General features: G+C 40.5%; 1 protein-coding gene across 25 annotated transcripts in view; it reads left to right on the forward strand.

The window, feature by feature from the left end:
• SULF1 (sulfatase 1) overlaps positions 1-12,151 on the forward strand; it is a 193,404-nt gene that overhangs the window by 27,572 nt on the left and 153,681 nt on the right. For 22 of the 25 annotated variants that reach the window (XR_010577340.1, XR_010577341.1, XR_012416930.1 and 19 more), the window contains one exon: positions 7,908-8,002. The exons of the other annotated variants lie outside the window; for them this stretch is intronic. The gene's annotated coding sequence lies outside the window, so the exon portion shown is untranslated. Of the gene's footprint in view, positions 1-7,907; positions 8,003-12,151 lie in introns of those variants that run through there. 25 annotated transcript variants of the gene reach the window in all.

Here is a 12,151-nt window from a genome sequence, read left to right on the forward strand (position 1 = left end):
ATCTATCTAGTGCTCAGTATGTTACATGATAGTATAACATCCAAAATGGATCAAATGGAGAAACTTATTTCACATTAACTTTCAGATTGCAATATTTATTCATTATTTATTAACACACATGAGAAATATTATAAAATTATGTCTTTGTTTCACATTCTCTTTAAATGATATTTTCACTTAGAATTCTCTGTGGCTCCCATGAAATTCTAAGGTATAATTGAAGTCAAAAATAAGACTGGATTCTAGTTGCTTTTACCCCTAAATTTAAAAGTGGTATTTCAACACCAAATTCTATACGTTGCCTAATTTGATTACAAAGATGAACCACATAATCTCAGCATTAGCCTCAAAGTCATACTCAATCATAATAGAAAGAACACAAGCTTTGATGCGATCTGGACTTGAGGCTTAGTTTGGTCATTACCTAGTTACATGACCAGCAGCAAGATCTTTAAGATTTTCAGCCTCAGGTTTCACATCTATAAAGTAAGATCAATATTACTTACCCCAAGGAGAGGAGTTGAAAGGCCTAAAAGGAAATAATATATGTAAAATGTCTAGCACCCAGTCTGAAAGTAGTGGCATTTTAGTCCATTTTAGAGCTTTTTCATTTACTCTATTTTTTCGTCTTTCATTCAATTCATTCATTTATTGAGCATCTACTATGTACTGCGTGCTGAGCAAAGCACCAGTGGTACAAAGATGAATAAGATTCATATCCTACCTTGGAAGAGTTGGTAGTCTAAGGAGACAGACTTAAACAACAGATGATTTTCAAAACAAGATAATAGCAAAAATACAAATGTGTTCAAGATTAAGAGTCAGTACTAAAGCCAGAATGGTTCCCTCTGCCTAGTAGAAGTCTGAAGCCAGAATGGTTCCCTCTGCCTAGTAAAAGTCAAAGGAACTTTTCAGAGGTGTTACATGATAATCAGGAGGTGTGGAAGGACATTCTAGAAGAGCAGAGCACTGGAGAGCAAGAAGTAGAAGAAAGCCTGGGAACAGGAACTGGGTCAGATGGTGCTGGAGTGTTTAATTTGGGAGGCTGGAGGTCCAGTAGGGGCCCAGTCATCAGCATTTGCTGCTTCATGCTGAGGTGTTTGGACCCATTAAGTTTAGCAAAAAAAAAAAAAAAAAAAAAAAAAATCATCCATGGACCAGCCTCTGATCTGCATACCGTTCATTTTTCTAGGTCACATTAAGATAAGAGCTTATTTGTGCCCAAATGTAAATCCACTACATCACTAAACCATTGTTTGGTTCAAGGGACTATTTTGATTATTTGTTTGTTGCAAACCCATCTCAGTGATGGAAGCATTGTAGCTGAGCTCTTATCTCACCCAGGCTCAGCACTTTCAGGATTACTTTTTAATTAGTGGGGACACATCAGAGGACTTTGTGTGAGGCTGAGAAGACCAAGAGTAAACAAGTCTTGTGATTTGAGTTTTGGAAAGATTTGATGTAGATCATCTAGTATCCTATATGAGCGTGTGCTGGGCAAAGACCTGGGGCTAGCAACACTCTCGGAGGCCAATTCAGAGACTATTGCAGGTCAGGAACAGTGTCTCAGGCCGGTAATCCCAGCACTTTGAGAGACTGAGGCAGGCGGATCACTTGAGCTAAGGAGGACGAGACCAGCCTGGCCAACATAGTGAAATTCCATCTCTACAAAAAATGCAAAAAATTAACTGAACATGGTGACACACACCTGTAGTCCTAGCTACTCCGGGGACTGAGGCAAGAGGATCGCTTGAGCCTGGGAGGTGGGGGCTAGAGTGAGCTGTGTTTGTGCCACTGCGCCCCAGCCTGGGTGACAAAGTGAGATCCTGTCTCAAAGAAAAAAAAAAGAGACTATTGTAGTGTTCCAGTGAGAACTGCTGGGAGCACTGGGCAGTGTAGGTGGACAATAGGGCACAGATTCCAGAGATATTTAGAAGGTAGAACATTCTTTTTTTTTTTTTTTTTTTTTTTTTTTTTGAGACGGAGTCTCACGCTGTTGCCCAGGCTGGAGTGCAGTGGCGCGATCTCGGCTCACTGCAAGCTCCGCCTCCTGGGTTCACGCCATTCTCCTGCCTCAGTCTCCTGAGTAGCTAGGACTACAGGCGCCCGCCACCGCGCCCGGCTAATTTTTTTGTATTTTTAGTAGAGACGGGGTTTCACTGTGGTCTCGATCTCCTGACCTTGTGATCCGCCCGCCTCGGCCTCCCAAAGTGCTGGGATTACAGGCTTGAGCCACCGCGCCCGGCCAGAAGGTAGAACATTCTTGACTGGATGAAGAGAATGGAGGAAAAGGAAACTTTCGTAATACTAGTTTTGGGCTTGGGCAACTGGGTAGTTGTAATAGAATACCATAAAACAAGAGAAGGTACTGGTTTATAGAAGAAAATTGAGTTAGTTGGAGTAGTATCAGGTTGAGATATCACTAAGAGGTTAGACTGCAACACGGACTAAAAATAAAAAGCATTTTTTTAATATAAAATTATTGTCTGGATGTGGTGGCATGTGCCTGTAGTCCCAGCTACTCAGGAGGTTGAAGCAGGAGGATCTCATGAGCTCAGAGGTTCAAGGCTATGGTGCACTATAATCAAGCCTGTGAATAGCCAGTGCACTCCAGCCTGGGCAACATAGTGAGATCCTGGTTCTTTAAAAAAAAAAAATGCTAGATTTTTGTCTTTGAAATTTTGAGTAGATACATAAAGACTGAGCTCTCCCTATTATGTTCTAATCCCCCCCCCCCCAAGAAATGGTCACTATCTGGACTCAATTGAATCAGAGCTTTAATCTTACGTCCCTGCTGCCAAATGAATTTTTTTTCTCATTAACTTTTAAATAGGAAGCCCATGTCTAGGGCAGTCTTGCCAGTAGCTGTGTGTACCCTCAAAGAGAGTAATTTTTACTTCTTCAGAGACTTCAGAAATGAGCAGAGACTAAAGATTTATGAGCCAGTAGAATACTTATTCATAAAAAGCACATATGCATAAAGAAGTAATACTCATCAAAAACAAGCCCTTTCCTTAACAAGGATTTTTCACTTCTGTTGAACGAGGAACTCACTCAGAGACTAACGCAAAGGAAGTAATTTCTTACCTGGTCATTATTTAGCCTACAATAATTTCATCCTTCTTCAGCATGACCAGTAAGTTCTTCCCATACTCTTGAACAGAGCATAATTGGAATGGAGAGGTGAGTAACATTTGCAAATTTTTTAAAGATGACAACTGGAAGAATTTTAACATTTTGAATGAATAGAAATCAATCTGATTAGCAGGCAGGAAGCTGTGACTTTTTAAATCTTGAGGTCTGATTACTTGATAACCCTGGTTTTCTTTTAGCCTTTCACCCTCTCTATGCTCAGCACTTAATCTTCTAGGCAAAGCCTCTATCGGATTTCCTGGATTTCAGAGCTCTTACCCTACCTGAGCACTTCAGAGCGAATGCCATTTCTTATAAAAGGGGCTTAGCCCCAGACTTTGTGGCTAGTCTTGCAAAGTGGTATAATATTTCTTTCTGGTAGGTGAACTGTATCAACACATTCAAAAACAGATTTAAAAAGCCATTTCCACCTCTAAATATAAAAAGCCTTACCACTTATTAGAAAGATAGCATTTGACAACAATCTGAATTTCTTCTGCTTCTGATGGCTCACTTAATTCACTGACCTTTGGAAATCATCTTTGACTTCTGAAATGGTGAAAAACATGTCTACTTTTGCTAAAATGCTTTTGCCATAAAAAAAATGAAGTGTTCCAAAAAGGAACTGTTAACATCTCAGCTATGCAAAATAATCACCAAATACATACTTTTGAATAAGATGACTTTGCATCATGGGAAAGTTTATTATTTAAGGAAGGAGCAAGATATATTTGGGGAAATTCCCATTAGCACAATTGAAGTATGAAGAATATACTGAGCTTCCATATATGGTGCTGGTCATTCCACATTTAGGTTACTCAAGCTATTTAAACTTGGCTTCATAAGCAAGTGCTACACCCTCACCATCTTTTTAGGTTTGCTGACATAATGATTTACTCCCAGTTGGGTGCTGCCCGAGCCACTGTGCTTTGCCTCTGCAGCGTTTGAAGAGTGGATAGGTCGCAGCTGTGCAGTTCCCCAGACACTTGAGTCCAAACTGTTGCTGGATTTTGCTTCTTTCTGTGCTCCATGGAAAGCTGGAAGCTCCTCAACTTTCTCTTGGGTTTGGCTTCCTGTTCACATGTTTTCTGGCCCCATGTCAATTGTGTATGAAGTAATAGTCCCACATGCATGCACCATCCACAATGGCAAGATTTGTGTGGTTCAGCACAAGTTTTCTAATGAGCACACTTTGGACCTTCCAACAACCCTTTAAGAAAAGCAGTTTGGAACCAGTTATTACTTTCCAAGGTGACGCGAGCAAAGAAAGAATTTTCTTTTTTTTTTGAGATAGAGTCTTGCTCTGTCACCCAGGCGGGAGTGCCGTGGCACAGTCTCGGCTCACTGCAAGCTCCACCTCCTGGATTCAAGCAATTCTCCTGCCTCAGCCTCCTGAGTAGCTGGGATTACAGGTGCATGCCACCACGCCTGGCTAATTTTTGTATTTTTAGTAGAGACGGGGTTTCACCATGTTGGTCAAGCTGGTCTCAAACTCCTGACCTCGTGATCCACCCGCCTCAGCCTCCCAAAGTGCTGGGATTACAGGCGTAAGCCACCGCGCCCAGCCCAGAATGTTCTTAAGCAACAAGGCTAAAGCCACTTTTAAGAGACAATTAAAGGACAATTGCATAGGAAAAATGAACATTTACCTTACACATCTGTCTAAATGTGTGTATGTGTAAAGTATATAAAAATGCCTCCAATTCACAGTTTAAAAATATCAGTTACTGTTTCAGCATTTTGCTAGTGATGAATGGCGCTAGTGTTTCCACTAAGGACTGTTATTTTAATGACATTTCTCTGCAGTAAAATTTGATGAGTTTACAAAGTTTCAGAGCCAGGAAATGCAGCTTGGTTTCTGAACAACTGAGACAACCAAGAGAGTTAAGTTCAATCATCTAGTTGCTTTATAGCATGAATTCCTAAGTGCTAACTGCAGTAACACACTGACACAGAGAGTGAAGCCAAACCAAACTCTTAAAGTACAGCTGTTAAACTATCAAGCTTAACTTCCCGATATATTCTCAACAGGTGAAATTCTGGCACACACCCACACTTATCTGAAGATGGTAATGTCAAATGAATCGCCATACGTGCCAACATTTTATAGAATTTTAGAGTAAGAAGAGATATTGGAGGTCTTCCAGTTTTACCTTATCCTTTCACTATAGGAACAGAAAAACTGAGACTCATGAGTGCTCTCTCTCTGTCTCTCTCCACACACACACACACACACACACACACACACACACACACACACACAGAAACACACACACACATCTGAGTTGTGCTGAGTCATTACTTACAGAAAACATCCTAAGTCTGACTTAAGCAACAGAAAGGGACGCAGTGACCCACAGCTAGGCCACTGGTTTCCTGGTCCTTTCAAGTTTGTGTGGCCAGCGTCAGCCCTGTGGGCTGACAATTTGTTATTGCTTGAGAAAACATTCAGAGTCTTGGAGTCTATATTTTTAACCAAAACTTGAAAAAACCCTAAAACAAACCAAGGATCCATCGGTGACTCAGATCCTGACTGTCCTTTACAGTGAGGCTTGGCCACCTTCCAATAGTTACTGGGGCCACACTGTGATCCCATAAGATGGAGACGAAGCCCAAGACACAACCCTCGCTCTGAGAAATCCTGAAACCCGACCGGAGAGATGAGACCATCATGTATGCAGGTCACAGAGACGGTAGTGTGTGATCACAGTTCACTGCAGACTCAAACGCCTGGGCTCAGGCAATCCTACCGCCTCAGCCTCCCAAGTAGCTGGAACTACAGGTGCGCACCACCTTGACCAGCTATTTTTTAAATTTTTTGGTTGAGATGGGGGTCCCACTGTGTTGCCCAGGCTGGTCTTGAACTCCTGGCCTCAAGCGATCCTCCCACCTCAGCCTCCCAAAGTGCTGGGATTACAGGCACAAGCCACCACACCTGACCTACACATTATCATTTTAATGATGAGAAATCAAAGTCTACATTTATAAAATTTAAGAAAACTCTGGTCTCATTTCATGAAAATGTCTTTTGATTGCAAATATGCAAGGAAGGTTGTATCTTTATTACTGGTCTAAAAAAATCAATCCAAGTAATAATGATTGCCGATCTTTATTGAACCCATATTTTGTTCTAGGTAGTCTTCTAAGTTTTTCACATGAACGTTTTCACGTCATCCTCACATCAACCCTATGGGGTAGATAACATTTTAAATTCCCATTTATCAGAGGAGAATACTGAGGCATAGAGAAATTAAATAATGTGCTCAAGGCCACATAGCCAGTGAATGCCGTAGCCTGGTATTCCGGCATCTCATTCCAGACTCGGCTGCCTGGTAGCATATTCAGAACAGTCTCAGAAAAGGTATTCTTTTGACATCAGACTGTGCCAACCTAACCACAGCCAGATACTTTTGACATCACATTTAGATGTAAACTTTCACTGTAGGAGATCATGAGTTGCACATACGATTATAAGCACAAACATGTATGTGTCCTCTCAGAACATATTTTACAAGTGGGCATCTGCATGATGCTTCTAATAATTTGTGATATCAGCACCATGGAGACAGGATGGAAAAGTTCTCCTGGAACTCCCCAACCCCCAGGAGGAGAAGCACAGTGAAGGGAGTGATCTAGAGGCCTAATGGGTGAGGTGGGGCACATTGCAGAGGGTGGCATAAAACTAGCAGTGGCGGAGTTTCACTGCAGTGGAAAGAGGGGTGATGAGAGTGGAAGAGGGGTGATGAGAGTGGTGTGGGAGGAAAGTGAATCCTGCAGCACCAGGCTAGCTCCAAGGAGGTGCTGCTGCAGCAATTTTGTGGTAAGAATGGTCCATCGAGAGCAAAGCAAAGGACCTGGGGCTTAACCTGACTCGCCAAGGCCAGCTCAGGATAAAAAGAGATTCCAGGCCAATGGAGGGAAAAAATCTGCACCCATTACCTCTGAGATCCCCCCATGTGTATACCAAGGTACAATTGTATTCACCAGTGGAAAAGTATGAAAACTCTAAATGAAATGCTTTATTAAACATTAATATTTACATGGGCATGAGAAATATTTTTAAATGTAAAGGAAATTCTACGTTGTTAAATAAGATGTCTCATTTCCCTATTCTATCTTATATTATGTTCTCTTTTATATCATATATACATTTACATACAGTGTGTATGTGTCAGAATGTTCATGGCAGCAAGATTGCTTCATCTGATATTTACAACATTAAATGAGGGTTTCCTCTTATTCAAAGTGCTCAAATTTATTTTAATCACTTACATTTTTCAGCTGTCAAAAATGTGGAATATAAACAAATTTAACCACTTGGAAATGCTTACTTTGCTGCTCATCAAATAATAGCTTGCTGCAACTTTAAAAGATTCTATGATTCAGCTCATTTTCCTTTAAAATAGGTCTCCCAACCTGAAATTAGACAGCACTCAACCTTTAAACTTGGAACACTTTGTAAACTTTTAAAAAGAAACTCTTCTTTAATGGTTCTATGAAATCCAGTCAAAGAATGATATGAAATGAATCTAATGGAAAGTCTTTTCTTTGTTGGAGAAGCGGTCAAAATAGAAACTTCTACAAAAGGACCGAATCACCCACAATGCTTCAAAGACTCTTGCGAGTGATTGTAAGAAAATCTGTCTGGATGAAATTTGGAGAATATTATTCCTAATGATCACCCCCTTCGAGGCCGTGAAAGGGCAACATCTGAAAGATGAGAGGAATTGCTGATAAAACGTAACTCACGGCACTTTTGCTCTTCTCCATCGTAGGTGCTGACGGCCACCCACCATCATCTAAAGAAGATAAACTTGGCAAATGACATGCGGGTTCTTCAAGGCAGAATAATTGCAGAAAATCTTCAAAGGTACTCATCAAATTTTTATCTCTAGCTTAAACCAAGGGCCACCTGGGCACTCTATGTCACTTGAAGAGGGGAACATTTCACGGATGGGGAATTGTTAAGAACTGGCAGAAACTGAAGAGTCAATGGTCCTCTACCTTCCCATCACATTCTCATTCTTGTTGGCTGAGGGAGCTAAAAGGGGCCTTCCACGTGGCAGAGCCATGTCATGAAATCAGTCCTAAGAAATGTCAGAAGAACCATCTGTAAAATGGGAATCTAAACAATCATATGACTATTGACATATTATTAGCTGCTCAGGAAGGAAGCTCGGGGGAATTAGGGGGCAGTGTGGTAGGCCCATCATCCACAACGTACTCCACAATGTCAGGAGTGAAAACTGTACCTGATTTATTCACAGCTTGTCTTCACAGTTTCTTTCCTTGGCCAGATAAACATTAGTGCCAAGAGCTTTCATGGAGCCAGGGAGCATTGTGGCAACCCATCTCAACAATTTCACCTTGGTGGCAAAAACATTTTTAGGGGTTGGGTTCGTATGAGGGTACAACCCCATAAGCCTTTTTCAAATGTCAACTTTGAGAGTTGCTCCCCTTTGCCCCAACCAAACTAATGCAAGTAAAACATTTAGTTCCTCTTGATTTCATTAGTCACTCTTCAGAATCATTGCTATTTGCTTGATTTTTTTTTTTCTTTTCTTCTTTTTCTTTTTTTTTTTTTTTTTTTTTTTTTTTTTTTTTTTTTTGAGAGGAAGTCTCCCTCTGTTACCCAGGTTGAAGTGTAGTGGCATGATCTCGGCTCACTGAAACCTCCACTTCCTGGGTTCAAGCGATTCTCCTGCCTCAGCCTCCCAAGTAGCTGGGATTACAGGCACCTGCCACTGCACCCAGCTAATTTTTGTATTTTAGCAAAGATGGGATTTCACCATGTTGGCCAGGCTGGTCTTGAACTCCTAACCTAAAGTGATCTGCCTACCTCAGCCTCCTAAAGTGCTGGGATTACAGGCATGAGCCACCATGACCAGCCTGCTTGATTTTTATTCTAAGCCTTCTGTTGGCCCAAGTTGGCTTGGAATAAGTCCTGTAATCACCAAAACGTTCATGAACCTCACCCAAAAAGCAATGTCTTCAAGTCTGGCCTGAATTTCAGGTTTGCCTTGGAGGGTTGTTTTATCCAGCTTCTCTTTCTAATACTTACGGAATTAAACATTTTTGTCTTCATTCTACAAGTTATATGTGAAGAAAGTGAATGAATGGTTCAAAGTGTATGGGAGATAGGTTAGTTCTTTGACATAAAGTTATAAGCATTAGCAGTTTTTCTAGAATTCTTGGAGCTTTGTCTGAAGATGGCATGGGGTATTAACCCCAATGGCTGATTACAACACTGTATCAGATGCTTGTCATAAATGAGCTGAATCCACAGTAAGAGAAGATAAGTTGAAATCCAGGTCTCCTTACTTCAAAGCTCTAACATGAGAAGAAAATATTCTAAAACAGAAACTTCAAAAGATAAATGTTTAATAATTCAATGAACGAGTTCATTGAATAAGTAATAAGTTCAACGAATAGAACTGGAACTTCTCAAGAGTTATTTATCTTCTTGAATCAGCTTGTGAACATTTTCTTTGTGAAACTCTAGCCTGATGCATCAACTTTTATGTTGGAAAAACCGAGGTTGGCCTTCGGTGCCATGCCATTCAAAATTAACTGTAGAAAAGACTGGAAAACCCCTGATACTACAAGAGCACCCATCCTTTCTGAAGAGGTCCCTGAGGACCTGATTTCTCAAAGTATCTTTCTTAGTTTCTCTTGTGCCATGAAGAAGCCATTCCCCCCCACCCCCACCCCCGAAACGGAATCTTCCTCTGTCTCCAGGCTGGAATGCAGTGGCAAGATCTTGGCTCACTGCAACCTCCAACTCCCGGATTCAAGCGATTCTCCTGCCTCAGCCTCCCGAGTAACTGGAACTACAGGCATGCGCCACCATGCCTGGCTAATTTCTGTAATTTTAGTAGAGACGGGATTTCACCATGATGGCCAGGATGGTCTTGATCTCTTGACCTCGTGATCTGCCCGCCTTGGCCTCCCAAAGTGCGGGATTACAGGCATGAGCCACCGCACCCATGAAAAGGCCACTTTTCTACAATGCCATGTTGTTTATTAACTAGCTGGTAATCTTTCATGTTGCACTTTTCTCCCCGTAATGTGTGATTTCACCGCTGTTATGTGTTTTTCACTTCTCAGCACATCTTTATTATGGGAAAACACAAATAGGTATCTAGACTGGGCACGGTGGCTCATGCTTATAGTCCCAGCACTTTGGGAGGCCGAGATGGGTGGATCACCTGAGGTCAGGAGTTCAAGACCAGCCTGGCCAACATGGTGAAACCCCATCTCTACTAAAAATACAAAAAATTAGCCAGGCGTGGTGGGGCGCACCTCTAATCCCAGTTTATGAAGAGGCTAAGGCAGGAGAATTGTTTGAACCTAGGAAGTGGAGGTTGCAGTGAGCTGAGATCATGCCATTGCACTCCAGCCTGGGCCACAGAGCAAGACTCCATCTCTAAATAAATAAATAAGTAAATAAATAAGTAAATAAATAAATAAATAAATAAAATAAGTGTCTAATGTTGGATCATTTAGATTCACTTGCTCAAATTTAACATACACAACACTTTTCTTGAAAATCTGTGGATTCTGTATGAGACCTGGTTTCAATCTCCTTTTTTTTTTTTTATCTTGGGGCTGGAAAATTCAAATTTAATGTTTGGCTTCAGAGATCTCTGCCCCTACTCATCCAACTCGAGGATTTGAGCTGAATTAGATAAGCAGCCGAGTCACTTCCCATCACTACCTCTGTATTTGTATATCCACAATCCTCCTTCTAGTCAATTTTATGGAAAGAAATGGATTTTTTTGTGTATGTGTTTGGACAGTCACGTTTATAAAATAGGGACCACTGTACTGGACCTTACAGTTTCAGAATGCCACCCTGCGCATTTTTGATTGCCTCTCTACTCATGTCATTTGGGTATAAAGTTCTTTCATTTAATATTCAGAACTGCTTACCTGTAGCTCATTGAACTTGGCATAACCTCTAAAATACATAACCCAAGAGAAAGTACAAGGAGATATTATAAGCAAATCTCAGAAGCTGCCCAAGCATTTCCTATCTTTCAGATTGCCAGATTATCTCTTGTTCCAAGGAGAGATAGGTTGTATTCACATATGAGAAGACACCAAAAGGACAATTAAATCTCACAGCTTGGGGGAGATTTTGAGGGTTCTTATCAAAAATGCTCACACCTGTGAAACAGATTGCTTTTGTGTCTGTGTGTGAAGCCTGGTTTTCAGCTTAAAATACACCTGCCAATATATGAACGGCCTTTATTGTACCTTCTGGACAATAATATTGCACTGTTGGACGAGGTTTGGTGCACACAGATGGGATAACTTAGAACAGCAACTATGTTGTTTGTGAGAAAATTAAGACTATTCCCAGCCTCGTTAATGCCTATTTGGGATGGAAAATTTTATAATAAGGATGTCTTAGCGGTGCCTGGCACTTTATTTTTAATATTATTTTAATTTTTAAGTTAAATTTAGTATATTAATTTAAATCTAGGTGGTTTTTAAAATGGCCCATAGACTATAACAGTAAACTAAACCTTTTCAAGGAATCAATATCAGATGTGGACCCTAAATTTCTCCTTGTCTTGCTTTAAGTGCATGTTGGATACCAAGACAATGATAATTTGTCTTGCTGCAGAATATAGAGACCTATATTTGGGGGCCCTAAAAAGTAGACTCTTTTCCTTTGTGATCACCCTTAGATATTTTGAAACATTTCTCATTGAAGAGGACAATTTATTACACAGAATATCAACTCATTTAAAATTAGATATTTGTTGTAAAAACTATATGACAGTTGCTTTAAGAGTTTTTTTTTTTTAAATCACACACTTAACCCAAACCAACTGGTCTTTTCTGTATAAATATATACTAAGTGGAATCGTAGAAAATTGCTGCTATTTAACTATTGTTGACCTACAAAAGCAGTAATTTCATAGCGTACTATCTAATATTTTACAAAATTGGAAGCATGGAGAATGTACAATGTTTATTGTTTTGTTTTCACCTACCTTTGTATCAAAAC

The sequence above is a fragment of the Macaca fascicularis genome, chromosome 8 (genome assembly GCF_037993035.2).
Source record: "Macaca fascicularis isolate 582-1 chromosome 8, T2T-MFA8v1.1".
Classification (NCBI taxonomy): domain Eukaryota; kingdom Metazoa; phylum Chordata; class Mammalia; order Primates; family Cercopithecidae; genus Macaca; species Macaca fascicularis.